Source organism: Chlorocebus sabaeus, chromosome 16 (assembly GCF_047675955.1).
Source record: "Chlorocebus sabaeus isolate Y175 chromosome 16, mChlSab1.0.hap1, whole genome shotgun sequence".
Classification (NCBI taxonomy): Eukaryota; Metazoa; Chordata; class Mammalia; order Primates; family Cercopithecidae; genus Chlorocebus; species Chlorocebus sabaeus.
In genome coordinates this window covers 77,057,254-77,084,188 of record NC_132919.1, presented here as the reverse complement: position 1 = coordinate 77,084,188, position 26,935 = coordinate 77,057,254, and the positions used below count along the sequence as shown (strand labels likewise).

Sequence of the window (26,935 nt, the reverse complement as noted above, 5' to 3'; positions counted from 1 at the left end):
TCAGCTGGGTGCCTGGCTCAGCATCCCTTTGAGGTTGCAGTTTATGTTGGCCAGGGCTGCAGGCATGGGAAGGCCCAAATGGGGCTGGAGGATCTGCTTCTAAGCTGGTGTCTCGTTGGAGGATCTGCTTCCAAGTTGGTCTCTCTCATGGCTGCTGACTGTGGCCCCAGTTCCTCTCCAAGTGGCCTCTCTGTAGGGCTGCTTGAGTGTTCTCATGACAGGACGGCTGACTTCCTCCAGAGTGAGAGAAAGATGGAGGTCTTTTAAGACCTAATCTTAGAATTGATGAACCTTCACTTCTGCTGAATTCTATTGGTCGCAGAGACCAATGCTGGTATGACAGGCGAGGGGACAACTCTGGGCACCAGGAGGTGAAGACACATGGGCTGTCTTGGAACCTGGCTGCCACCGTCCCCAGTGCAGACAGGATTCTCTCCAGTTTAGATGCTAGCACCGCCCACTGACCAACCACCTTCCTGGACATTCCAGGGGCTCTTCAAACTCAGCATGTCCCAATGTGAGCTCAGCCCCATCGGCCTTGAAACATCATATTGTGCCATTTCTTCTTTGTTTTGTTCTTGAGACAGTCTTGCTCTGTCATCCAGGCTGGAGTGCAGTGGCGTGATCTTGGCTCACTGCAACCTCCACCTCCCGGGTTCATGCCATTCTCCTGCCTCCAGAATAGCTTGGATTTTAGGTGTGTGCCACCACGCTTGACTAATTTTTGTAGTTTTTAAGTAGAGACAGGGTTTCACCACGTCGGCCAGGCTGGTCTCAAACTCTGGACCTCAAGCGATCTGCCCACCTTGGCCTCCCAAAGTGCTAGGATTACAGGTATGAGCCACTGTGCCCGGCCTCGTGCCATTTTTAACATGGGAAAAGGTGTAAGGAATAGCAGAGTGGACTGCAGGGGATAATGTGATAAATGACACCTTCACCGAGCTGAAGGCCCCTGCACTGTAACTTCCTGATGTCTTGGTCTCCCAAGCCCACCATCTTCCTCCTCACCTTATCACAAACTGGCCCCCTATTTACGTAGCTGGACAAACCCGAAACCCGGGAGGTGGCTTGTGTCTTCCTCATCTCCCATGTGGGTGGGACTGGTCACCAAATCCTGGTGTTCACAGTCACTAATCTCCATCCGCCTTTCCATAAGCCATCAGATCACCTGCGCTGCCTTCCCGCTGAGATTCCTGCCTTGGTTTTTCCCCTCTACCAGGCCCACATCAGCACCAGAGCATGCTTCCGAATACCCAAATCTGCATCATGTCCTGCTTAAAATTCCTCAAACGGCTTTTTAAAGTCCTTTGTACGGTGTTCAAGGTACTTCCTGATCTGGTTCCTGACTTATATGTCTGGTCTCATCTCCTGCTACCCCCAGTCCCAAACTTCCTCTATTATTTGCATTCCCTAGATGACATTTCCCCTGCCCCTTCTTTCCAAGGCTCTGCACCTGCCCTCCTCTCTTCTCCCCTCCCCTCTCCTCTCTGATTCACTCCAGGGTTGGTCACCTGCCCTGGGAAGCCAGAACAGCTCCCATGAATGCAGTACCTCTGCTTAGGTTCCCAGATGCCCATCACCCTTGCCTCTCTATTGGCTTTTCACTCTTTCATGCACTCACTCAAGCATGTTTGCTTCGCACCTGGGGTGTACCAGGCACCGTTCTCAATGGCTTAGCTGTGGCACTCTGAAAAATAAGGCCCCAGGCTGGGCGCGGTGGCTCAAGCCTGTAATCGCAGCACTTTGGGAGGCCGAGATGGGCGGATCACGAGGTCAGGAGATCGAGACCATCCTGGCTAACCCGGTGAAACCCCGTCTCTACTAAAAAAAAAAAAAAAAAAATACAAAAACACTAGCCGGGCGAGGTGGCGGTGCCTGTAGTCCCAGCTACTCGGGAGGCTGAGGCAGGAGAATGGCATGAACCCGGGAGGCGGAGCTTGCAGTGAGCTGAGATCCGGCCACTGCGCTCTAGCCCAGGCGACAGAGCGAGACTCTGTCTCAAAAAATAAAAAGAAAAAAGAAAAATAAGGCCCCAACATTCTGGAACTTGCCATCTTGTAGGAGCCCATACACCGCTTCTCCTGGGGTTGTGGTTTACCTGTTCTCTCTCTCTCTACACTGCAGGCCCCACAACAGGTGCCTGTGGTGTTTCCAGCTGTGCCCCAGTATCCATGCGGGAGGGACTCATGAATGTTTAGCGCAGCAATGACTCTCTCTGGAAGGGCCAGAACCTGGAAACTAGATGAGTTGCTTGAAACCCAAGTGGCCTACTGAGCCAGCCATAGCCGGGCTGAGGATTTGTTGTTGTTGCTGCATTTTGGGGAACATTTCTGGTTTGGGGCCCACAGTATTCCCTACTACTAGGGTTAGCCTCATGGCCAGGGTTCTGGGCCCCCAACCCAATGAGCCTGGGTCAGGCAGTCTCCAGCCTTTCCTCCAGAAACTGTTCTCCCGACCTTGGGGAAAATTGCTTCCCAAATTACAGCCCTCCACTTTACAAGCTTTAAACACAGCGCCGAGGACACATAAATTACAGAAGGCCCTTCCCTTTCCTGTTGGATACGTTGAATAATGTAACATTTCAACAATACCAAAAGGTACACTGTATTATTAAAACACACTGGTATTAAAAAAGAAGAAGTGTAGCTACAGTAAAATTGTCACCGACTCCCACCAGATGCCAGAAGAATAAAACCCAAATTACTTTTGCCAGAGACAGGATTCCGAAGGCATGAGGGGAGCCAGGAACTCAGCTGGCTTCACAAGAGTGGTTTAAAAACGGGGGGAGGGCCAGGCGCAGTGGCTCAAGCTTGTAATCCCGGCACTTTGGGAGGACGAGGTGGGCGGATCACGAGGTCAGGAGATCGAGACCATCCTGGCTAACCTGGTGAAACCCCGTCTCTACTAAAAAAATACAAAAAAAAAAAAAAAAAAAAAAAAAACTAGCCGGGCGAGGTGGCGGGCGCCTGTAGTCCCAGCTGCTCGGGAGGCTGAGGCAGAAGAATAGCGTAAACCTGGGAGGCGGAGCTTGCAGTGAGCTGAGATCCGGCCACTGCACTCCAGCCTGGGCGGCAGAGTGAGACTCTGTCTCAAAAAAACAAAAACAAAAACAAAAACTGGGGGAGGAGGCTCATTTATTCCGAATATTGTATATTCCCTATAATCTTTACTACTAAAATGAGGTGTTCTGTGTTGTTTTTCTCTTGGTTAAAGAAAGAGCAAGTTTTGCTTTCTTAGTTTGAGTCCCATTTCAAACTCTGCTTTTGGTTAGGAGCTTATGTTTTGCGGGGTGCAGAGGCTGAGGAGGAACTGGGGTGATGGCAAACAGAAGAGAGCGAAGGCAGCAGCCCTGAAAGGTATCATGAGAGGGATTAGCCAGAAAAGATGGCAGGAGTAGAGCCACTGGCACCCAGGGAGAAGCTAGTGTAAGAAAAACAGAAGGAAAGAGAACAGTGCCTTGTGGAACTGCACCCCGGGCAAGCTCCAGGAGGCTGCATACCCTGAGGAAGTGCTGCAGTTGGGAGGGTGCACAGCTCTAGTGCCTTTGGAGAATTCCATGGTTTTAGAAATGAATGTTGGACCAGGCGCAGTGCCTCACACCTGTAATCCCAGCACTCTGGGAGGCCAGGGTGGGTGGATCGCTTGAGCTCAGGAGTCCGAGACCAGCTTGGGTGCCATGGTGAAAGCCCATCTCTACAAAAAATACAGCCCATTGCTACAAAAGCCCATCTCTACAAAAATTAGCCAGGCATGGTGACGCACACCTGTAGTTCAAGTTACTTGGGGAACTGAGGCAAGAGGATTGCTCGAACCTGGGCGGTGGAGGCTGCAGTGAGCCATGTTCAAGTCACTGCACTCCAGCCTGGGTGACAGAGTGAGACCCTGTCTCAAAAAATAAAATAAAGAAAGAATGTTAAATCCTTGCCATTACTCTCATTCTTTTTTTTTTTTTTTTTTTAAACTTTCTGGCAGGACTAGAAGGCTAAAAAGTTCTGCTCTCTGCAATAAAATGTACCAGCAAAGGTGCAGTTTGGGGAGAAAAGCACAATCTAAAATGTGCGAGTGGAATCCTCTGAGATTTTGCAAATGCCATTTTCTGAGTCCCTCCAGGAAGCCAAATAAGAATGTGGGCATATTTCTGGTGATATCACTATCTTTGTTAAAAAACAAACAAACAAAAAGCAAAAACAGATGAGCAAAATGACATAAAAACCCAAATTTGATTTCTGCTGATGTTAGGGTCCCCCTGGTCTTGGAGTCCCCTATGCTATGTCCCTAAATGGCTCTTTCACAAGCCCATGTCTGACCATCACAAAGAGGCCTGTGGCTCTGGTGGCCTTCAGAGGTCATTTGACTCCTTGGAGTATTAGGAGAAAGTGCAGTTGTGATTTAGTGCAAAGCCCTTTTCATCTTCTTTCTGTGTGCCTTGTGCAGAGAGGGCAGGGAAGGTGACATCCAAGACACTTTGGGCGGGGATGGGGTTGCCATTGCACCTTGCTGAATGCCCGGCACCTGCGTCTGCATCTGCCACATAGTAGGCACTTCCTGTGAGTTGATGGGGGAAAGGATCAGGGATATTCAGATGTCCCAGGTCACACAATGATAGGTTGGGAGGAGAACCCAGGCCTGTGGGTCCTGCTCCAAGCTTTTCCCTTGCTGTTGCTGAAATGTTCCAAGGCACACCAACCAGGCTGTTGCAGAGAATGGAGTGTAACATGCCCTGAGAAGATGAACAGCCTCAGAATTCAAGTTCTGCCCTGGCAGGGCTGCATCTGCCCAGAGGGGGACCATTGTCTCATTCCACCGTACGCTGCTGTCAGTAGGACTGGGGAGGGGGTAGTCAAATGGGGGGGCTCCTCCTCAACTCACCGGCTACTTCTACCTCTCTGTAATGCCTCATCTTAAATCCTATAAATGAAGCCACATCCTCAGATGAGCCTTAATTTATAAAAGACTAGTGATGTCCCCTTGCGTGCTGAAGTCCAAGTGTGGCCTTCTATTTGGAGATCTGGGGAAAAAAAAATCCAGGATGTCTGTATGCTTGGCTGTTGGTCCTCTCTCTGCACAGGAGGCTGTGAGTACGAGGGTCTCGGGACGCCTGGGTTCTTATTCTGCACAGGAGGCTGTGAATGCGAGGGTCTCGGGACGCCTGGGTTCTTATTCTGCACAGGAGGCTGTGAATGCGAGGGTCTCGGGACGCCTGGGTTCTTATTCTGCACAGGAGGCTGTGAATGCGAGGGTCTCGGGACGCCTGGGTTCTTATTCGGCACAGGAGGCTATGAGTGCAAGGGTCTCGGGACACCTGGGTTCTTATTCGGCACAGGAGGCTGTGAGTGCGAAGGTCTCGGGGCGCCTGGGTTCTTAGGTGGGCTCAGTTCGTTTGCTTTGCCATGTAGAATGGGAAGGTCATTCCACCTCAGCCCCACCTCTAGGAGCCTGAGACCATCCTGTGGTCAGATGCAAATCAGTGAAACTTTTTGATCCCACTTGTTGGTGTTCAGGTCACCCAGGAATTTTCTTTCTTTCTTTTTTTTTTCTGAGACCGAGTCTCGCTCTGTCGCCCAGGCTGGAGTGCAGTGGCGCCACCTCGGCTCACTGCAAGCTCTGCCTCCCCGGCTCATGCCATTCTCCTGCCTCAGCCTCCCGAGCAGCTGGGACTACAGGCGCCCGCCACTACACCTGGCTAATTTTTTGTATTTTTAGTAGAGACAGGGTTTCACCATGTTAACCAGGATGGTCTCGATCTCCTGACCTTGTGATCCGCCCACCTCAGCCTCTGAAAGCGCTGGGATTACAGCTGGGAATTTTCATCAGAAACGTTAACCAGCTCCACGCCACTCACCCGGATTGGCTGTCTTCTTTGCAGCATTCATTTCACCAAAACTGCTGAGCGCCTACCGTGTGCCGGCACTGGCCAGGCACTGGGGCACACTGGTGAGCCAACACTGACGGGGGCTAAGGACAAGGATGAGGATGGTGGTTCGGCCAGGCCCTCCCCTCCCCCGTCTCAACACATTCTTTCCTAGCTGTGCTTGCCCCTTGCTTCTGGCTCCCCCTGGCCTCTGCAGCATCTTGGTCAACACAAGTCCACACTTCTGACCAAAGGCAACTCGTGAGTCCAAGGTCGTTGGGGCTCGCCGGGGCCGGCCAGGGCAGGTCATCTGACTTCTGCCTTCTCTGCCCTTCCCCGGGACCTGCTGTCCTGGCCTACTCTCTGCCTGGCCAGTGCGTCTCACCTGGACTATCTGCCTGTGGATTCTGCTCCACCCATGCCTCTGCCACAGCCCTCGTCAACCTTCCCCTGTCCAGGCTGGGTGAACGTGCCTCGTCCCCAGAGGCTTCCTTCCCTCCTCTTCCCTCCCTCCGTCTCTCTCACTCCTTCCCCTACCTCCCTCTTCGTTTGTGTGTCTGCTTATTTTTTGGTAGAACACGCTTTATAGCAGTCCAAATGTTTATTTTTCCATCTTCTCTTTTCAATGACAATAATCTGAGAGGAGGTCTTTTGGGGCCAGAGCACCAGGGGCTGCCCCAGCTTCATGCTGCCTTGGGAGCAGTGCTGGCTGGTTCTGCAGCAGGCTGAAGCGGCCAGGCTGAAAGCCGGGAAGAGGAAACTGGCCAGCTGCAGATGGGGGTGCAGGGGTCTTTAAAATCCTTCTCTGAGACTGAGGCCCCCCTCCAAGCCCCAGGGCATAGCCCTCACCCTTTGTAGGACACTCCTCACGCTTCCCAGCTCTTCTGGGGGCCCTGCCACCCATGGCCAGCCTTCCAGGGATGCTTAAGCCTCTCCCTGGAACCCTATATTATTTGGGGGCTCTGTCATTAAAGCAAGAGGATTAGATTCTGAGGAAGCGGGTGGAGGGTAGGGTCCAGGATGGCCCGTCTGTGCTCATGTGCATATGTGAGCATGTGTGCATGTGTGTGTGTGTGTGTGTGTGTGTAGGGGACAGGATGGGGCTCAGAATTCCCCACCTGACCTCCCAGAAGAGGGGGAGGTGAGGAGATCTCAGAAGCTTTTCCCTGTGAAGGTCAACAGTGGGGTGTCCCTGTGTGCTCTGCTGTGCTCTGAGCGTCCCTGTGTGCTCTGCTGTGCTGAGTGCTCCCTGTGTGCTCTGAGTGCTCCCTGTGTGCTCTGCTGTGCTCTGAGCACTGCACTCAGCACATGGTGAGGGGCCATAAATACGGCTCAGAGAATGAGGAGGACACAGCTCGCTCCTGCGACAGACTGGACTCTTTTGTCCCCAACAAGTGGGGGAATGGCAGGCTGTGGCCTCGACCAGGCCCCGCCCGCCCTGGTCCCTGCCACTGCATGAGCTTGCCCTGAGAAGCCACCTGCAGCCCAGCCCAGCCCCCCACTCCACTCCTACCCCTGCTGGGCTGCGGGGCCTCGAGCGCCTTCAAGGTGACTTGGTCACTGGGCCTTTTGCCTCCCACTGTGGTTCCTTCTGCCAGCCACGAGCCTGGGGTGAGCCCTGAGGTCCCCGAAACCCCGCAGCACCAAGGGGTCGGGCGTGGGGCATAGGGGTGCACGTGGAGGGGGCCATAGGCCCGTGGTCTGTGCTATGGGTGATGGTTGGTGTCTCCCACTGCGCAGTGGGGAAAAACATGCCATTACAATCAGGGACAAGCTGTTATCTCCCACTCAGCTCGGGCTGAGGAAAACAAAACCAGGCTGGGCCTATCGGGGGGGCTGGGACGCAGCACCTTCGCCCAGCTGGCGGCAGGGGAGGGGTGCAGGATGCACAGGACCCGCCTACCAACGCCAAGGAGGCTCAGGCCCAGGCAGGGGTGGCTGCGCTGGGGGGGGTCCCCGCGCTCTGGACTCGGCAGCCTGTGGATCGCTCGTGTCTCCATCCTCTAAGCCGGCGGCTGCAGGCGGGGCTGGGCACGACCTGTTAAAATGAAATAATCTCCTGTCAGCTTGGCTTGCAAGGTGCGGAGGAGAGGTGTGGGGGCGCCAGGAGCACCGCCTTCAGCTCGGCCTCTGGGGGGGTGTGAAGATATTTGCACCCAGAGAAGGTGCCCTGGGTTTCAGGCATGACACGTAAAGATCTCTGTGCTGGGGAGGGGAGCTTCTGTTGGGTTCCTTCATCACATCTCCCCACCCTGTCTTTGCTCCCTCTAATTCCTCCCCATCTCCTTCAGGGGGTTAGGTTCCCTGGCCCTGGACTGGCTGCCAGGCTGGGCAGCATCAGTGTCCATGTGGCCTCGGGGGATGACTGGGGATCCCCAGGGATGGACTCTGTTTCCATTCCTTCCTGTGGGCGCCTCCCCTGCCAGGGCTGCTCTGGGGAAGGCAGCTCCATCCGCCTCAAAGGCAAGAGAACTGATGAGTCAGGAAGGGTGGCAGCCCCGGCAGACAGCCCGCCTCTCCCCAGGCTCTCCTCCCACCCAGGCCCTGGGCTGCTTCTGCTTTGGGAGTGGTGAGAGAGAGCAGCAGGGCAGGAGTCTCCCTGGACCACCTGCCTCCATCCTGGCTCTGGGAGCCCTGTCTGGGGAGGAGGCGACACTGAGAGTTAAAGCAAATGCTTGGGAATCGCCTCCAGGACCAGAAGGGTATCCTGTGGTCTCCCTGAAAGCCCCAACAGGACCAGGGGAGACTTGAGGGCTTTCAGATGCTTCTGCTTCTCCGGTCACTGAGGCAGCTGGAAGCTGGGGCTGTGGGGGTGTGGACACCAGGCTCAGAGGAGGCTTGGCACAGATCTTCAGTCCTCCACAGACCTCCCTGCCCAGGGCCTGGTGCAGTGTGAGTTCTAGCTCTTGCCTTTCTGCTCCTGCTGAGAATCAAGCACTTAGGTCGCAGAGAAGCCTGCTGCCTGCTTTCTCTCCCCACCAGGCCAGGCCCCTTCCTGGGGCCGCTTCCTGCCCAACCTGGGCTGCCTTCCACCTCCACCTGAGTCCTCTACCTCTGCTCAGGTCCCCTGCCCCCAGGCCCTCTCCCAGCCACCTCCCTGGCTGCATTTCATCCATGGAACTGTTCATATTACTTACACTTTTGCCATTGAAAAGTGGCTCCCTCGCCCAGCACTGGGCACTGGGCTCAGCACCGATGGTCCCTGAAAGGGCAGATGTTCCCCAGGCATTGCTCCAGGGTTGCTGAGCTCTCTGGGATGCTGGTTCTACTCTTCAGTGTGGGATTTGTACTCTGTTCAGTGACTGGATTTTAGGAAAAGAAACAAATTGGTTAATTTATTATTGTCGTTGTTGTTGTTGTTGTTTAAAACCCCGTTGTGAAATTTCTGGGTGCTGCCAGTGGTGGGGGCGATTCAGGGAATCACACAGCTCAGCCACTCCCTGGCCACCCCGATCTCATGACTCTATCCCAAAGACAGTCTCTCGGGTTGATCAGAGTGGATCTCCTAGATCGTTTTTGTGTCCTGTCTGGCTGACGGCACACATACACTGTTTGGGTTGGAGTAAATTAAGCAAACAAGACTTTCCAGGTTCAGGTCTACCCCTGCCAGCCCCTACCAACTAAACAAACAGAATCCTCCGGCCCCCTCCGTTTCCCGGGAATTCCTGCTCTCCGGTGTGATAGTGGGATATGATTCTGAATAAACCCAGAAGTATTAATGGGGGAGTAACTTTTGTGGGTTCATTCTTCATTCATTTACTTATTCACTCAGAAAAATATGGAGCGAGCCCCAGCTGTGTGCCAGGCACATCCTGGGCATTGGGGATTCAGCACTAAATCCAGCAGATGTGAATATGCCTGCCCTCAGGGAGCCTGCATTCCAGCGGAGGCAAGGCGGGTTGGCGGGATCCCAGCACATCCACGTGAAGCCAGATGTGCTAAGTCCCGGGGGGAAATACATGGGGAAAGGAGAAGGAAATGCCATAGGAATGCTGGTTGTTTTGATGGGGTGTTCTGTTCCTGGATGGCCTCGGAAAGGTGCCATATGTGCACAGTTCTGAGGCAGGTACGCAGGGAGGCAGGGAGGAACGTAGGGAGGCAGACAGGGAGGGAGGGAGGGAGGGAAGGAGCCCTGCAAATGTGCAGGGAAGAGCATTCCATGCAGTAGACGTGCAAAGGCGTGATGCAGGGGTCGCGGAGGCATGCGCCTGCGTGGAGGGACGGCCAGGAAGCCAATGGGGCTGCTGGGGAGAGAGGGAGTGTGCTAGGAGAGAGGGCCAGACTGCCGAGAGCCCCAGAGCCGAAGGAGGGTTGGCCATGAAGCTGTCTACGAGTGCACAGCCGCCTTGTGAGGCCTTGCATCTGATCTTCTTAGGAAGTCCCCAAATCATAGAAGCCCGACTCACCTGGCTTGCAGGCCGCTGAAGCAACTTTAAGTGTTTCTTCCAAATGATACAGGACACCAGTGGAAGGCTGTGTCACCAGATCAGGACAGTGACATCATCGGATGAATATTTTTAAAAGAGAGGGACAAAGTAGCTGGGGGAGTGCAGACAGTGGTGGGTCCTGGAATCTAGGCTGGATGGGGGAGGAAGCGAGAGCAGGCGGCGGTGGGGGAGGCGATGGGGAGGGGCCAGCGTGGTGGGGTAGGAGAGTTGCTGGGGGTGGAGGACCATTGCAAGTGGGCTGGGAGAGGGGCGGACCCTGGGATGGACTGCACCGTTGGTTGTTCGGCAATAGGGTCCTAATGATGTGTTTCCTGCAAGTTTCCTTTTACTCCTCTGGGGCATAAAAAGCGAAGTGCCCTTTGGAGGGTGCCAATCCCTGGTGGCAAATGGTTGGCTTTGAAGCTGCCCCCCCTTGTTTATTAGCACCAAATGTTTGTTTTAGATCAAAAGGAAGATGTTTCCTTCAAAGGCATTTTTTTTAACTTGCTTTTTTCCCCCTGCAGGTTGAAATTCTGTCTCTGAGACGCTAACAATCTTCCTGCAGTCGCTGCTCCTCCCCAGCAGTCCCCTCCTTGCCAAGGACGGTCCAGAAGGAGCCCCACTGGGGCCTCCCCGCACAGCAAAGCAGACCTCACCTCCCACTACCAGGTAAGGCGGTCCCACCTGTCCACCACGCCCATCCCCAGAGTTTGCATTTCTGGAGGAAATCCATTTTAATGCGGCGATTTTATTTTACAGAAAGGGTTGCGGGGTAGGAATGTTCTGTGCTAGTCTCTAGTTTTCAGGTCATGGTGTCTTTGTGGAGTAGGAGGGGGGCGTCGACGGATGCCCAGGAAGGTATGGGGTAGAATTTTTAAGGAGTGACCGCTTTTCGTACCCTGAAGCCCATCAGCCTGGCTTCGGGGCAGTTAGTCCTGGAAGGAGGGTGGGCGGGGTGTGAGGTCCACTGTCTAGTGTCAGCAGAGATGCCATAGAATCCAAGGTCAGGGCTTGTCCTTCCCCTGCACGGTTCATGTTCTGCTGCCCAGATTGCCCCGCAGCTCAGGGAGGGCCCTGAAGCCTTCGTGCGGCTCTAGAGGGGACAGCACGATGCCTCTGTTCCCACCGCCCCCTGTTCAGCTCTGACACTAACCGCCAGAGTCAGCGTCTGACTCCACAGGGTTCGGGTAAAGCTCTTTGTAAGACGGCTCTCACTTCGAATGCAACCTGCCAGGGCCACCTGCACTTGTGACCAGTGGCAAATTCAGAGGTTCCCAGGACCCCTCAGTTTTGATAATTTGCTACAATTCACAGAACAACAACAAAAAGGCACCACACTAAAAATGACAGGTGTGTGACACTCGTGTGATACACATAGGTTGAGGTCGGGCAGCGTCCTGGATATGGAGCATCCACACCCACTCGCCGTGGAGCTATAGGATGCACCACCCTGCCGGTTCACCCACAAGTTCACCACCTGAAAGCTCCCCGAGTCACGTGCTGAGCTGTCTCCAGCCCTCTCTGCTCCCCTGAGGTGGGGAGTGAAATTTCCAAGCCTCTCATCACGTGCACAGCCAGCCTCACACTGGAAGCCTCCTAAGGGTCCTTATGAGTTGCAGGTCAGCACATGGTCAGGTGTGGGCAGGAGTGGCTTGTTATGACTAACAGAAGACACTCCTATCCCTTGGAAACTCCAGAGGTTTTAGAGATCACCTCCCAGGAACGAGGGACAGACACCAGGTGAATTCTTCCTTAAACCCCCGTGAGGTTCAGTGTAGCCCCATTCCCTGCTGATAGACGGGGCAAAGCTGTGGGTCACTGACCCCCATGCAGGGAGGACTGGAGCCCTGAAGCCTGCAGGCAGGCTTGCGTGACGACCCTTTCTGGGCTGAGCAGATGATACCAAGAACCCTAGGCAAAGAGATCAGAGGCCCAGACACAGGCTGGCCTCTCCAATACCCATCAAAAGATGCCCTTTCCAGAGCCCGCAGAATCGGAAATCTCCACGCACAATCTGGGTGCATCTCCAGGCATGTGCTGCTTGCTTCTCTCTGGTGAAGGCCATGGGTGCCTTTCTCTGCTCCAGGGCTCCCTGGGGTCGTCTTGCTGTAGCTCATCCATCCAGACTGTCCTGCACTATTCATTCCACAGCCTCGAGCCCCCGATGTGCTGAGCTCTGTTTGGGGTGCTGGAGACGCAGTGGAGACAAGGTCAAGTTCTGGCCCTCATGGTGTTTACATTTAGCAGGGACATGGAGAATAAGTGTATGTTAGGCGCACATAATGCTGTGAGGATAAATGCAACATGCTAAGACCAAGGCGAATGGTGGGGGCTGTGGCTTGCCCAGGACAGAAGGGCAGGCCCCGGGTGCTGATATTGTGAGCCAAGACAGAAGGAAGGGAGGGAGGACCCCAGGATGTCTGAGGGGAAAGCGTTCCAGGCACAGGGAATGGCCAGTCCAAGGCGCTGAGGCAGCAACATGCAGGCATGCTGGAGAAGTAGCAGGAGGGGCTGGCGTCCCGGGGTCTGCGGACTGTGCAGGTGGAGGAAGGAGATGAGGAAGAGGGTCTGGGACTGGATGCAGAGGCCTTTAGGTTGGGGCTGAGGATTTTGGATGTTGTGTTAAGGGTGGTGGGAGCCACTGCAGGGTTCTGAGTGAGGGATTAAATGGCCTGATTTGGGATGTATGAAGATGCCACCACCTTCTGTGAGGGGGACAGAGTGGAAGCAGGGGACAGCCAAGGAGCCCACTGTCCCACTCTATCCCCGGGAGCACTAGCTCTGCCATGGATCCAGGAGGAGAGGAGTGGTGGATCTGGGCCCATGTCTGAGATAATTCCCCTCCTCTGCTGAAACGGCTGTCACTCCATTCTGTAAACCATCAGGGACCCCTTGGGGAGCCCAGATGGCAAGGCCACACACCCCAGCCGGTACCAGGACAGAGAAGCAGCAATGTGACTGTTTAGAGGACAGGAATCCCACTCCTCGTTCTGGCTTCTGTCCTGCGGCTCGCCGCAGTGTCGTGGTGAAGGCAACGCTGCTGTGCCATTGGCCACGGCTCCTGGTCAGGTCACTCTGTGCCAAGAACACCGTGCTTGCAGGCTGTCTGAGAAAATGTATACTGGACACGAGGTTTGGGGCTGGCCTCAGTGCAGGATGAGCAACCCCCTGAGATCATGCTCTGTCTCTGGAACCTCAGAGGCCTAGTTCCAAGAAGATGCTTGCAGCTCTTTCCCTAGGGGAGGGCCCCGATGTACAGACATCCTGCAGGCCATGACAGTAGCACCATCTCCCGTGCTCCTCTGAAAATGCCACTTCCTGCCGCCTCCAAGAAGGAGGTTGCAGGGCCCAGCCTCACCTTTCTGTGGGTCTGAGAACCTGTGTCCCCCAAATAGGTAAATTCTTGGGGTCATCAACAGAGAAAGCATAAGACCAGCCCACCCCCGAGGGAGGGTCTGGGAAGTCCAGGGGCTGGTGGGGTCACCCCACAAGCTCTTTTGGACCTGAGCTGCTTCCCTCGGTGTGTTCACTGTCCAGCCCCTTGTTGATTCCAAAGGTGTGCTCTGAATTGTGAAGTGAGGAATCTGCATTTCAGAGTCTTCCTTTTCCAGAAGGGCGAGGTCAAGGGGAGAGAAGGAAGCCCCTCTGAGCAAGGAGCAATGCGGTCTGAGGTCTATGTGTGGCTTTGAATCTCTGCCTGTCTTTTATTCACCGTCAGGAGGGTGGGTGGTGGGTGTCTGAAGGAAGAGGGCCAGGTACACGTATCTGAGGTCAGGTGTGCCTGCAGACACCCTCCTGCCCCGCGTGCTCCTGGGTTATCCCTGCGGCCTGCACATGGGCTTCAGAGAAGGGGCTGCCAAAACCACCTTCGGGCTACCAGAGCTCTGGCATGTGGATGCCATCGATGGCCCAAAGGAATGTGACTAGAGGAAGGGGCTTCCTAAGAGGGACTTGGAGATCAGTGATGGAGAAACCCGGGGAGGGAAAAGCCTGCAGGAGCTTTTGCCCCAGTGAGGCGGGTTGGCCTTTCTGATTCAGCAATGGCCTTGGCAAGGAGGCCTTTGGGCGAGACTCCCCATCACTGCAGGCGAGTCCTTGCTTCAAAGGAGAGAGTGGGGAGGAAGCCGTTTCCACCTAGGACATTGCCTCAGCCCCGGTTCATTTCCTCTGCCTTGGAAAGGGTCCCGTCAATTAGATCCCATTTTAAAGCTCATCCCTTTAAATATGGATTCAGTTTGGGTTTTACTGTATAGTAAATTCTAAGTCCTTATTAAAAACATGGATGGAAATTAATCTGCTGCAAAACGAGATTTGTCTGTTACATGCAGTGGCTGAGGCCTGGGGCAGATGGGTCTTTCAGGTCCACAGGGAAGAGATGGACCTGAGCAAAAACTCCAGAGGACGGTCATCTGCTCCTCCAACCCTGACCCTTCCCTTCCTTTCCCGTCCCCTTCGCCACTCTCATGGGGTAATAGGAATTTTCCTAAACCACATTGCTGTCCATTGTTGGGGTCACTCAGAGGAGCCAAGGAGTGTGGCCAGTTGTCTCTTCTCCAGATGTTTTTGGGGACGGGTGCACCTTTGTTCTGGAGCTGAGAGATAAACAAAGTCTTCTGCCCTGATGCAGACAGCATGAGACGGGAGCGGAGGCTGCGGCGCACCCCGTGGGGTTGAGAGTGAGCCTGCCATGGTCAGACGGGAGCCGGGGCTGCCGCGCACGCCGTGGGGTTGAGAGTGAGCCTGCCGTGGTAGTGCAGCTTACACTATCCAAACTCATCCATCCACCCTGGCCCCCACCCTCGGGGACGCACCCATGAGCGGCAACACGTGACTTCCCATAAATCATCTCCTAATGAGCGTGCTTCCTGCACTCATCCATCACGCCCGTCTCTTGTCTGCTTGTTTTTAAAAGCTGTTAAACTGGAATCCATCACAGGGGAGCATGGCACCCTCGAGGGCCAAGCCGAGACACGGGCTGCCCGCATCAGCTGTGGGAACGTGCGCGGGGCTTTCTGGAGCACAAGCGTGAGCGTTGCCTGGCGGCAGGAAGAGGGAGATCATGGCTTCATCTAGTTACACCAGAAGTGGATGGGACGTTGCTCCCAGGCTTGCAGCGAACGCATTCCTGCGGCAGGAGCTTGTCCTGCGTGCTCCTGGGTGGAACAGGCGGTGCCCAGCCGAAGGACGTTGCTGGGGTCTCTCCTTCCTGCAGGGGCATCTTATTTCCTTCTTGGATCCAATATTTTAATGAGAAGACTTTAGTTTGAGCCAGTCTTTGGAGACATGGGTCCTAAAATCTTCCGTGATTCCCTTTCTATTGATAAATGTATTTGGAAAATATTTAGGAGAGGTGCCAAGCTCAGCCACTTCAGTCCCTCATTCTGATCCTGCCTAATTCTGCCACCCTGCCCCTTTGCTTGCTTGTTCTCAGAACAAGCTCTGAGGATGTCCCTGTGAGAAAGAGGACGCGAGACAAGGACCTGGGACCCCACTCCATTGCTTCTGTTTCTCCCTTTCTTCCTCCTCCTCCTCTTTTCCCCTTTTTTTGAGACGGAGTCTCTCTCTGTTGCCTAGGCTGGAGTGCAATGGTGCGATCTCCACTCACTGCAAGCTCCGCCTCCCGGGTTCATGCCATTCTCCTGCCTCAGCCTCCCAAGTAGCTGGGACTACAGGCGCCCACCACCATGTCTGCCTAATGTTTTGTATTTTTAGTAGAGATGGGGTTTCACTGTGTTAGCCAGGATGGTCTCAATCTCCTGACCTCATGATCTGCCTGACTCAGCCTCTCAAAGTGCTGGGATTACAGGTGTGAGCCACTGCACCTTCTGTTTTTAAATTGATCTTTATTTACTTTTTTGAGATGGAGCCTTGCTCTATCACCCAGGCTGGGGTGCAGTGGCACAGTCTCAGCTCACTGCAACCTCTACCTCCTGGGTTCAAGAGATTCTCCTGCCTCAGCCTCCTGAGTAACTGGGATTACAGATACACACCATCACGCCTGGCTAATTTTTGTATTTTTAGTAGAGACGGGGTTTCACCCTGTTGGCTATTCTGGTCTCGAACTCCTGAGCTTCAAGTGATCCACCCACCTTGGCCTCCCAAAGTGCTGGGGTTACAGAGTGAGCCACTGTGCCCGGCCTTCCTCCTCTTCCTTTTCTTCTTCTTCCTCTTCTGTCTCCTTTTTCTCTTTCTCCTCTTCCTTCTTTTTTCTCTCCCCCTACTTCTTCCCTTTCTCCTGCCTCCTCCTCTTCCTCCTTCTCTGTCTGTCTGTCTCTCTCTGTCCCTCCACCCCATCGAGGAATTGTGCGCACTTCAGGTTTTTCTGTACGTTCTCTTCCAGGGCCCCTAATTCTGCCACTTTGCCTCTGTCTATCCTTTCTATCATCTGGTTCCTTCTCCGCAGTTCTGGTGACTTGGCAGTCAGCACTTACCCCTCACAGGGGTCGGGGAGGAGATGAGAAGACATCAGAGATGCCTTATCCCTTCTCCTTTCCTCTTCAAGGGGAAATGTGTGGCTGGAATCCTTCACACCCCCTGAACTGACTGGCGTGGGGTTTGCCTCCAAGAACTCTTTGTCTCCAGACAGATGTCACAGACCTCAGTGGCAGTTGTGCTATTTTGTCCCATCTGCTTCTGGCTTCTCCTCTCTCCTTTTCTTCGCCCTATACTTGTTGGCTGAAGGATAAAACTGCTTGTTGGCACTGGTGTGACATTTTTTTTAAAAAATAGAAAAACGGGCCAATATTTTTCCTTGGTGACTTTTGAGGTCTGTGAGTGAGCAGCGGAGGAGGTTGGGCGGGTCGCAGAGGGCACTGTCGGCGAGTTCCCCAGGACACCGCTCCCAATTACAGCCCATTAGTCACTCCGTGTGTTAAAACATTAAGAACAATTAAGGGTGAGAAGAGCTTCCAGATGTAGTTCCAGTGCTGGAGTGGGAAGGGAGGCCCTGCCGCTGCTCCCCAGATGGAAATAATCCAAGGAGAGGAGCCAGCAGGGATTGGCCCCTAGGGTGTCGTTGGCCCCCAGAACCCAGGGTGTCAGGTGCAGCCCCCAGGACAGTCAACCTGGCCAGTGGGGCTGGAAATTCAGATCACCTGGGTCGATGTCCTGTGACTGCCGTCACAGAACGCCACAGACTGCGTGGCTTCACACAATAGCTGTTTGTTTTCGCCAAGTCCTGGAGGCTGGGATCCAAAATCAGGGTGGCAGTGGGGTTGCTTCTCAGGGAGGAGCTTTCCCAGCACACGGAGGCCTTCCTCCCGGCTCTGAGGGCCACTGGCCATCCTCTGTGGGCCTTGGCTTATAGACGCACCGTCAGTCCAGTCTCTGCCTCCATCATCACGAGGCAACCCCACCCCCATGCCTGTCTGCCTGTCTGCCGCGCGTGACATTCCTGTGTGTGTGTGCATTTGTGTGTGTGTACATGTGTGCATGCATGTGTGTGCGTGTGTGTGTTCTCATTTCCATCGTCTTCTAAGGATACCAATCATTAGATGAGGGCCCACCTCTTAACTTGATCACATGTGCAAAGACCTTATTTCCAACTAAGGCCACAGTCCCAGGTCCTGGGGCTTAGGGATGGAACATGTTTTGGGGGGACGTGATTCCACCCACTGTATCCTCCAAGGCTGCCAAGGAGAAAGATGAGCCCGGGCACTATGACTCTACAGCCCACGACTCATCCTGAGGTGTCCCTTGGCCCTCACAGCCGTGATCTCACCCAGACACTGAGAAGCTCTGGAAAAGAACCATCCCTTGGCCGATTTTAAGACAATGATAAGAAGGTGTACAGGCCGAGCAGTAAAACCAAGGCCAGAATGACTGGAGCTGTAAGAGTAGACATCGGAAGAACCCCAGGACCCCAGGTCAGAAGGCCGTCCACAGACCTAGAGGAGAGGGAGGTGCCTGGTGCGATGGGCTGAGATCCTTCTCTGTCCCCCGCCCACTTCCCACCTCCCACTGCTGCGATCGGACTTGAGAACAAACTAAGAATTAAAAAGCCAGACCCCAAATCTAAACCTAAAAATAAACAGTTCGTGCTGCAAGTTTTGGGCGCACACTTTTGTCACAGGAGAGAGAAACCGGAGTCTTGCTCTGCCTGTGGGAGAGGGAGGCGTTGTAGAGCTGGGCCAGGAGAGGGCAGCCCGTGAGGTGTCTCCGGGGGGCTCCTGAGATGTGGAAGGAATGGATCGGAAGGAAAGGTCGGAGCCAGGCCTGAGAAGCAGAGGGAAAAAGAGACCTCTGGACACATTTTTGGGTGGGCGTGGGTGCTGAAGTTAGTGATGCATGAGGCTCTGGCGGTGAGGCAGGCCAGTGGGCGTGCAGCAGGGACTGAGTCAGGTGGTGATGGTGAAGGTAAGAGTCCAGGGCTGGGGGAGACCCATGAGGACTTTTGGAAAAGGAACTAATGGCACCAAGGAATGAGGGGAAATTGAGGCAGGAAACAGATTCTGGGTGTACGCTGCACTGAAGTTCACGGGTACAAAAGTCAAATGTGAATGAAGTGACCTTCTGCACAGAATTTGCTCCCTATTTTCCCTCTGCATGCACAGCCCACCCTCCTCTGAGATGCTGAGTCCCCCAGCGATGGGGGCCATGTCTTCAGTGAGAGTCAATAAATGATTGTCGCCATCCGTTGAGGGGGAGGAGGGTTAGTCCTCGTGTTCCAGGATGGTATGTTGACACGTGTGTGCAAACATGATCCAAACAGACCCCTCACACAGAAGTAACTGTGCAGAATCTGTGACTGCATCATCACAGAGATGTTCTGGGTGGAGAAACATGAGAAGGTTCCACACGGATCTGTACAAATCCATTCGTTTTAGATACAAAATTATCAAGGGCCACCAGGGACCTGAGTTAATGGCATCCAAGAGCCTAAGTGGTTCTTGCTGGTCTCATTCTTAGATGGGACCTGGGGCTGAGGCCCCTTGGTGTGATTCCGGAATTTCTTCATTTTTTTTTTTTTTTTTCTGCGTTGACACGTACATTCCTCAGAAGGGGTTGTCAGTGAATTCCACAGCAAAGGTGAATGGACGCGTGAGGATTTGTATGGATTGGGAGAAAATTATTCTTTTACCCGATTTGCAAGGATACACAAAGTGTTTGCAGGCTTGGTGCTTTCAAAGACATCTGTGTTCTGTTGGGGAAAGAACAGAAAAGGAGCGTCAGCAAATGCCTGAGGAAGGAAAATTAATTTAGAAGTAGAGGTCAAGGCAAGCCTAACTTTAGTTCTGCGTGTGTGTGTGTGTGAGTGTGTGTGTGCTTTTAGGAGGAGGAGGAGAAAAATGGAGGCGGAACAGAATAATTTTTCTTTTTTCCTTTGGGGTGGGAGGGGAGACGGAGCTTGGACAGATGGTGTTTCTGAGTGACCTTGCATTGCTGAGTGTTGCTGAGTAATGGCTGGAATTGCAGGGAGCTTGCAGGGTGTGGCCACCTGCAGTCACCAGCGGGAGTTATCAGGATGTCAACATTATGGGAGGGCCTGAGAGCAAGCAAAGATAAGCCCAAGTTCAACAAAGATCAAATAACACACTCGTAACACAACTCCATGTGGGAGGCATCTGTGGGCCTGGAGTGTCCGGAACAGTGTGCAAGGCCTGGAAATCCATCAGGCTGACGTCCCCGAATGACACGTGTGAGCAGGTTATCTTACCCGAGGTTGTCGTCCCAAAATTTATATGAATCATCGTGAATCCTCACGACAGTTCCACCTCGGGCTCTGTGAGGAAGCTGAACTGCAGATAAATGACCAGCCCAGGGCCACACAGAATTCGAACCCACAGCATCTCCCTAGCAATAGGCTTGGGACACACCTCACATGACCCATATCCCAGCTACTCAGAGTGAGGTCTGTGGATGGGTGCCAGCCGGTGAGCTGCCGCTGCTGATCCCTGCAACAGTACGGAAGCTGAAAGTCAGCATTTAGACTTTGACAGTCATTTGAAGGAGTCATTTCAGATCTGATGAGTCTAATCATAAAAACCTGGGCTTTGTACTTTGTATGCCTTCTTTATTCCATGTTTCTAGTGATTCCTTTTTTATAGGTTTTCGGAAAACCAAAAGTATAGGGCTTGTCATCTCAGCTACTCAGGAGGCTGAGGTGGGAGGATTGGTTGAGCCCTGGTGTTTGAGATCAGCTGGGCAGCATAGTGAGACCCTGTCTCAAAAAAACAAAACAAAGAAACAAAAATGTAGGTCCAGAATGAATTGGAAATAAACCAATGAGTCCTTTGCCGCAGATAGTTTGAGAAGCGCCGGTATAGAGGCCACACAGGTCAGATCACAGAACTTGCCATGTTTGAATAAGCTCTGCCACTGACCGATGGACCCAGGGCAGTGTCCTTGCTTGGGAATGGAGGGTGGTCATGAGATGTGGGAGGTGTGTGGTTGGCTTGGGCTGCTGTGACGAGGCCCCTCAGCCCGGGGACTCACACAACAGAGGTTAATTTTCTCAAAATTCTGGAGGCCAGAAGTCTAAGGTCAAGCTATTGGCAGCATTGGTTTCTTTGAAGACCTCTCTTTGGTTTGCAGATGGTTGTCTTCTCCCTGTGTCTTTGCCCCTTGATCTGTGCATGTCTGTGTCCTAATCTTCTCTTCTTAGAAGGACGCTGGTCAGAGTGGACGAGGCCCACCCATATGGCCTGGTAAGGGTCCTGTCTCCAAATGAGGTCATATCTAACATACTGGGAGTTAGCACTTCAACATACGAATTTTGAGAGGGCACGATTCAGTCTGTAATAGAAGGGTGCACGGGAATTTTCTGTACTATTTTTGCAACTTCTTGTGATTCTCAAATTATTTCAAAATAATTTAAGGACTACCACTCTGCCACCAGCTAACATGGCCACTGTGGTTTATCTCAGATGGGTCCTGTCAGGCACACTCATCATTCCAGGTTTGGGGGAGCTGCTCTCTGGGATGGAGGCCAAGTGGGCATGACCCAGAGCCCACCCTCCACCCCAGTTTCCTGCCCTCTGGTCCTGCACATCTGCAGAGGGCAGCTGGGCGGCCGTCGTCATCTGTGCATGGAGCTGCCTCTTTGGTCCTGTCTCTCGTCGCCTGTCCCCTTTGCTCTCTGGGGTTCCTGAAGGGCGCAGGCTGCAGCTTCCTCTGTTTCTCCCACAGTGCTGCACATAGTAGGTTTCCATAAAGGGTTTTCCTGAGGCGTCTTTGATATACTGTGCTTGGTGGAGATTTAGTCGCCTCTCTTGGAGTGTTCTCCCTTGACCCTGCAGAACGGTGGGATCCCTAGGTGTGAGGTGTGATGCAGAAGTGATGCATGGGGCTGGGCTAGCCAATCTGCCTGCGTCCACGCAGGCTCTGCACACACCCTGGCCACGGGCATGCAGGCAGTGCTACTCACTTGGCACCGTTCACAGAGTCTTTCTTGTTATAAAAAGCACTTTGGGTGATGATTGTCCTTGAAACACTGAAGTCCACAGAGAGGTGACAGGTGTGTGTGCGCCTTCCTTGTTTATGTCATGCCATTTGTAGCTGAGAAAGCCCATGCCTGTGCCCGCAGTGCTGGGTAACCGGCGGCTGCCTCAGCCACCAAAACAAATGTCCCTCAGGCCGGGGTGACCAGGGGTGATGTTGGAATATTGTTTCTTGTCTGTGAGCCAGAATGTCATTGGATGGGTCATTATTCTAAACCATTCTGTTGCTCCAAAAGTTCCCAAGGCAAGGTCATCATGGTTTTTGAATTATTTAGGATTTTGCCCAGCCCTGCACGCTCTTTGAAAAATGCGTTGCCCTCATTTCCCGATGAATACCCCAAGCGTCGCACCCCGACCAGTGCTGGTCACGTACCCTACTTTCCATGAGCTGAGAGCTGTGATGACTGGTTCCCATGAGAGACCCTTCATGTGTCCTGGCCTCTTCCAGCAGGAGGGGTGCCAGGGACCCAGGAGTCACCTCCGTTTTGCAGTGTGGATGTCAAGCATTATCACTGAGGCCAGGAGAAACCTTATTTTGACTACCTACGAAGCAGTTAATTTGGTTGAGTTTTTCTCCTTCACTGAATAGAAAGGAAGGGCTGGTTCTTTTATGTTATTTTTTTTTGTGGTGGTGCATCACGGAGCTAGAACATGCATGCAGTGGGCTGTGCTCAGGCAAAAGGAGATTAAGTGGCTTGTCTTGGATGACAGAGAGGCACACAGCATTTCCCTGGAGGTATACATTTTCCCTGGAAGACTCCAGAAGAGAGGAAATATTAAACCTGTGCCCCTGAGGGACTGGGCGTGTGTTGCTAGAAGGGGTCCAGAGAAAGGATGACATTTCTTTGAAGTCTTATTTGTTCTCTTAAAACTTCAAGCACATCTTACATTGAATCCACAATATGCTTGTGCTGGCTGTAACCTAACGGTCATTTGGCTAGAAAGGATACTGTGAGAAGAGGCACATGCATGGGCTGTGTGGCCAGCCACCCTCATCTCACCTCTGCACACCCTTGGAGGCTGAGGGGGGTTCCCTAGTTTGAGAAGCGTGTGGTAGGATGTTGGGGAAGGGATTCTAACCTTAGATGCATGTGTGTGCTGAGGGGTGGTTTGGAGTAGGAGAATTTTAATGCCACCTTCCTTTGAAATTTTATGAGACTCTGCTTATAATGTGGCAACATTTCACACGGGGAGTCAGTAGCCTCAGGGGCGGGGGGAGCTGTTGAATGAAGACAGCCCTCCCTCCAGCCCTAGCCCACCCACCAGCCTGTCTGATTTGCTGTTGACAGTCTTTACTCTTTCCCCTCTGTCTGGCAGGGTGGACACATGGTATTTTGGCCACTGGGGCCAGGAGGACGTCCCAGGTACACACATGTGGGCCACTGGGGCTGCGGTGGTGTCTCAAGTAGTGATCTCCTGAGTTCAGGTGAAATTGAAGCACACAACTGTTCTTTCTCCAACATTCGCAGGGCCCTTTTGGGTCTGTATTGGGACCAGGGGCTCTGTGTGTGGAGCTAAATGTAAGAATGACATAAAGATGACCCATGACAGCCTCTCCTCTGAGGCGCCCGTGGTCTGCAGGAGGCCCCGCACGTGCCTACGACCCTCACCCTGGCTCTTAGTCACTCCTTGGAGCACCCTGCCAGGGATGTGTTTTAGGGTGAGGAGCCATGGGCTGGAGATGATGAGACGGTCTTCCATCTCCATGCACGCTCTCTCTAGTGCATGTTCTCCCTCATGCATGTTCTTCCTCGGCATGTCCTCCCTCGTGCGCGTTCTCCCCTGTGCACGCTCTCCCCTGTGCACGCTCTCCCCTGTGCACGCTCTCCCCTGTGCACGCTCTCCCCTGTGCACGCTGTCCCCCATGCGCGCTCTCCCCCATGCGGGCTCTCCCTCATGAGCGCTCTCCTTCATGCGTGTTCTCCTGACTCCACGTGAACAAGCTGCCCTCCCCATTACATTTAACTAGAGGTCCTTCCCTCTCTTGGCTCAGATCACCCCATCCTGGTGGAATGAGGGAGGCCGAACCTGTTTTTTGGGGTCCCATATCCAGTTGTGTGCAGCTGTGGGCGGAGGGAGTGAGTCTGGTCCGGCAGGCTCAACGTGGCACCTAAAGGGTGGCGGGGTGGGGCATGTGCCCTAGGGAGATGGGAGGTGCGAGCAGGTGGTCAGCTGCTTACCTGCAGGACAGGAGACAGGGACAGCAGAATGTAGGCACATGGCAGTTGTCCGGGCTGGAGCATTAGGCAGGACCAGGCACCCTGATGTGGAGTGGAGTCCTCTCTACATACATCCCTGTTTCAGGTCAGGTCTGATCCCTGGTGCCTGGAGGGGATTCCCAGGACCACATGGGTGGCCAAGGGGCCCCAAGACCTGGACTTGAGCCCACGCAGCATACATGTCAGACAGCTCGTGACCAGTGAGAATTCAACTGGCTTGAGTCCTTGGCTCCTCTGCTGCCAACTCGATGTTAGGACCTGGACCAACCTTTCTGAATGACCCATAAAGGAGGTGTAAGAGGAAATATAGGCTTTTTTTCCTACATTTTCTCCTCTATAGAGGAGCTATATCCATATCTATCTGTATCTCTATCTATCTGTATCTCTCTCTCTCTGTCTCTCTATCAATCAACCAATCTATCCATCCATCCTCCTGTCTGTCTGCCTGCCTGCCTATCTGCTATCTATCTATCTATCTATCTATCTATCTATCTATCTATCAATCATCTATTTATCTACCTACCTACCTACCTATCCATCCATCCTCCTGCCTATCTGCCTGCCTATCTGCCATCTATCTTCCTATCTATCTATCCATCTTCCTGTCTATCTATCTGCCTGCCTATCTGCTATCTATCTATCTACCCACCCATCCATCCATTCATCCATCCATCCTCCTATCTGCCTGCCTATCTGCTATCTATCTATCTATCTATCTATCTATCTATCTATCTATCTATGTATTCATTCATCCATCCTCCTGTCTATCTGCCTGCCTGCCCATCTTCTATCGATCTATCTATGTCTGTGTATGTATCTATCATCCATGTGTGTATCCATCTGTCCATCCATTTGTTGATCTATTATCTGTCTGTTCAATCATCCATCTATGTATCTGTCTACCTACCTGTCCATCCATCCATCATCTGTCTATGCATCCGTCCATCATCTATCACCTGTCTACCTGCCTGTCTATCTGTATGTCTCTATATCCATCTGCCTATCCATCCACTCATCTATCTATTATCCATCTATGCAGATATCCATTTATTCATGCGTCATCCCCTGTCTATCTGCCTATCTATGTGGAACTCATTAATTTCTATCATTATTGTGAAGTTGATTTTGGAAACTTCATCCTCCTTTGGTCTTAGCATGTGGGGTTCAGGGTGGGAAGGGCAAATTGTCAAGGTTGGGTTTCCTGGCTCCACAGTCCTTCTTGGTTAACCAGAGCCTCTCTTAGCTCCTAGGGCTCAGGGAACAAAACAATGCAGGCAGTAAATCTGCAAAGTGGGAAGTGAGAGGCAGGGAGGAGGCATGATATCTGACTCGGCTGTTGGAGAAGAACCGTCTCCTGGGTCCTCATATCCATGGCACCTTGCAGGGAGACAGGCCATGCTCAGGAGGCGCAGAGAAATCAGACAGTCAGAGGGCGTGGTGGGAGGGGGCAAGCCGAGGAGGAGACCAACTTCCCAGAGACCTTGCTCAAGGTCCCTTCTTGGGAGGACTCAAAGGCCCATAGCAGAGAGAAACACTGATTCCAAACAAAGACCATAGTGAGCCCAGGGAAAGTGCAGTTCGGGGAGGAGAGGTGCCTACTCCTGGATCCTGGCAGGAGGCAGGTGGGGCACACATTCCAGGGACCCTGGCACTCATGGAGCCTGAGGGTCTGAGCCCCACGGAACAGGTGCCCCCGACCCTTTGCAGTTAGGAAGCTCAGGAGCGGAGCTGCTGGTGGGGATAAGTCTCTGTCAGGCAGGCAGAGCAGGAGGTGGCCCAGGAGTTCTGGCCACAGGTGCACAGCTGGGACATGCCCCCGGGACATCAGGTGGCCTCGTGTCCTCAACGTCCACATGAGTTTACCTGGCACCAAGGGGGATCATCTTAAAAGAAGTCCAAATTTAAAGGAAATTTGGAAGCAAGGTTCTTTGAGTTTTTCCACCCTGTCTCCCTCCTCCCCTCCTCCCCTCCTCCCCTCTCTGTCCCCATCCCCACTCACTTCTTTATTTACCACTCATCCCCTCAAATCTCTGAGAAAGACACCCTACTCTGGGGACCTCAGCCACACACCAGCCTCTCTCAAGAATCAGAGGAGAGGGTTCCATGGGAAGCAGCACAGTGTGGCTGGTGAGAGGCCCTGGGACCCCCCCATCTGCAGCAGCCCTCACCGCCAGGTGTGAGGAGGGCCTCTCGGACCCAGACCTGGCAGGTGGTGCCACCGCAAGCCTGAGCCATCTCGATGAGGACATAACACGTGCCTGTGGCAGTGCCAGCTCTGCACTTTACCTAGACATGTAGAGTGTATGCCTATGGCATGTGTCATACATGTGTGCATAGGAAGCCTGTACCTGGTTCACAGACAGGGATGTCCCCATTACAAGACCCTGTTATGATGTCATGGAGATGGCTTGTGCATGTTATGGGGTCCCTGCCAGGGCTGGGTCCAGGAGGCCCTCTTCACACCTGGTCGTGTGGGCTGCCCCAGGTGGGGGGACTTGTGGCCTCTCATCAGCTGCACTGTGTGGCTCCCCATGGAAACCTCTCCTCCAATCCCCTGAGTTTACCACTCAAACCAGTCACTGGGCCCCATAGCAACCAAGGCTGGCAACGGCGCCTGCCGCCCGGGAGAAAAATTAGCAGAATCGCTTTCTCTTGGGGAGGGTGTGTGTGGGGGGGGACTTTCATTATATAATAGGCCAATGTTTCCAGCTCACTTTCTGGAAACGCAGAGGGTCCTCCAATGGCACACATGGCATGAGGTCACTGTGGCACATTACTGGTCCCTGTGGTCCCCAGAAGGGCTGCAGGTGACCCTCCCAAGATCTCAGGGAGTAGCCTGGGCCTGTGCTCCTTGGGGAGGGCAGGGGCTCTGCAGAAAGCGAGGCGAGGAAGGAGGGAGGTTCTGCCTCGGCTCCCCAAGGGGCAAACACTTGCAGGTGCTGCCCTTCTCCCTCCTGGGTCACCCACCTGTCTGGGGCAGCCTTGCTTCCTTTCCACTGC

At 53.5% G+C, this 26,935-nt stretch overlaps 1 protein-coding gene across 13 annotated transcripts in view; it reads left to right on the top strand.

The window, feature by feature from the left end:
* The window catches only part of RBFOX3 (RNA binding fox-1 homolog 3), a 523,695-nt gene that overhangs the window by 118,614 nt on the left and 378,146 nt on the right, over positions 1–26,935 (top strand). For all 13 annotated transcript variants that reach the window (XM_037993660.2, XM_073005459.1, XM_037993665.2 and 10 more), the window contains exon 2: positions 10,803–10,947. The gene's annotated coding sequence lies outside the window, so the exon portion shown is untranslated. The remainder of the gene's footprint in view (positions 1–10,802; positions 10,948–26,935) is intronic.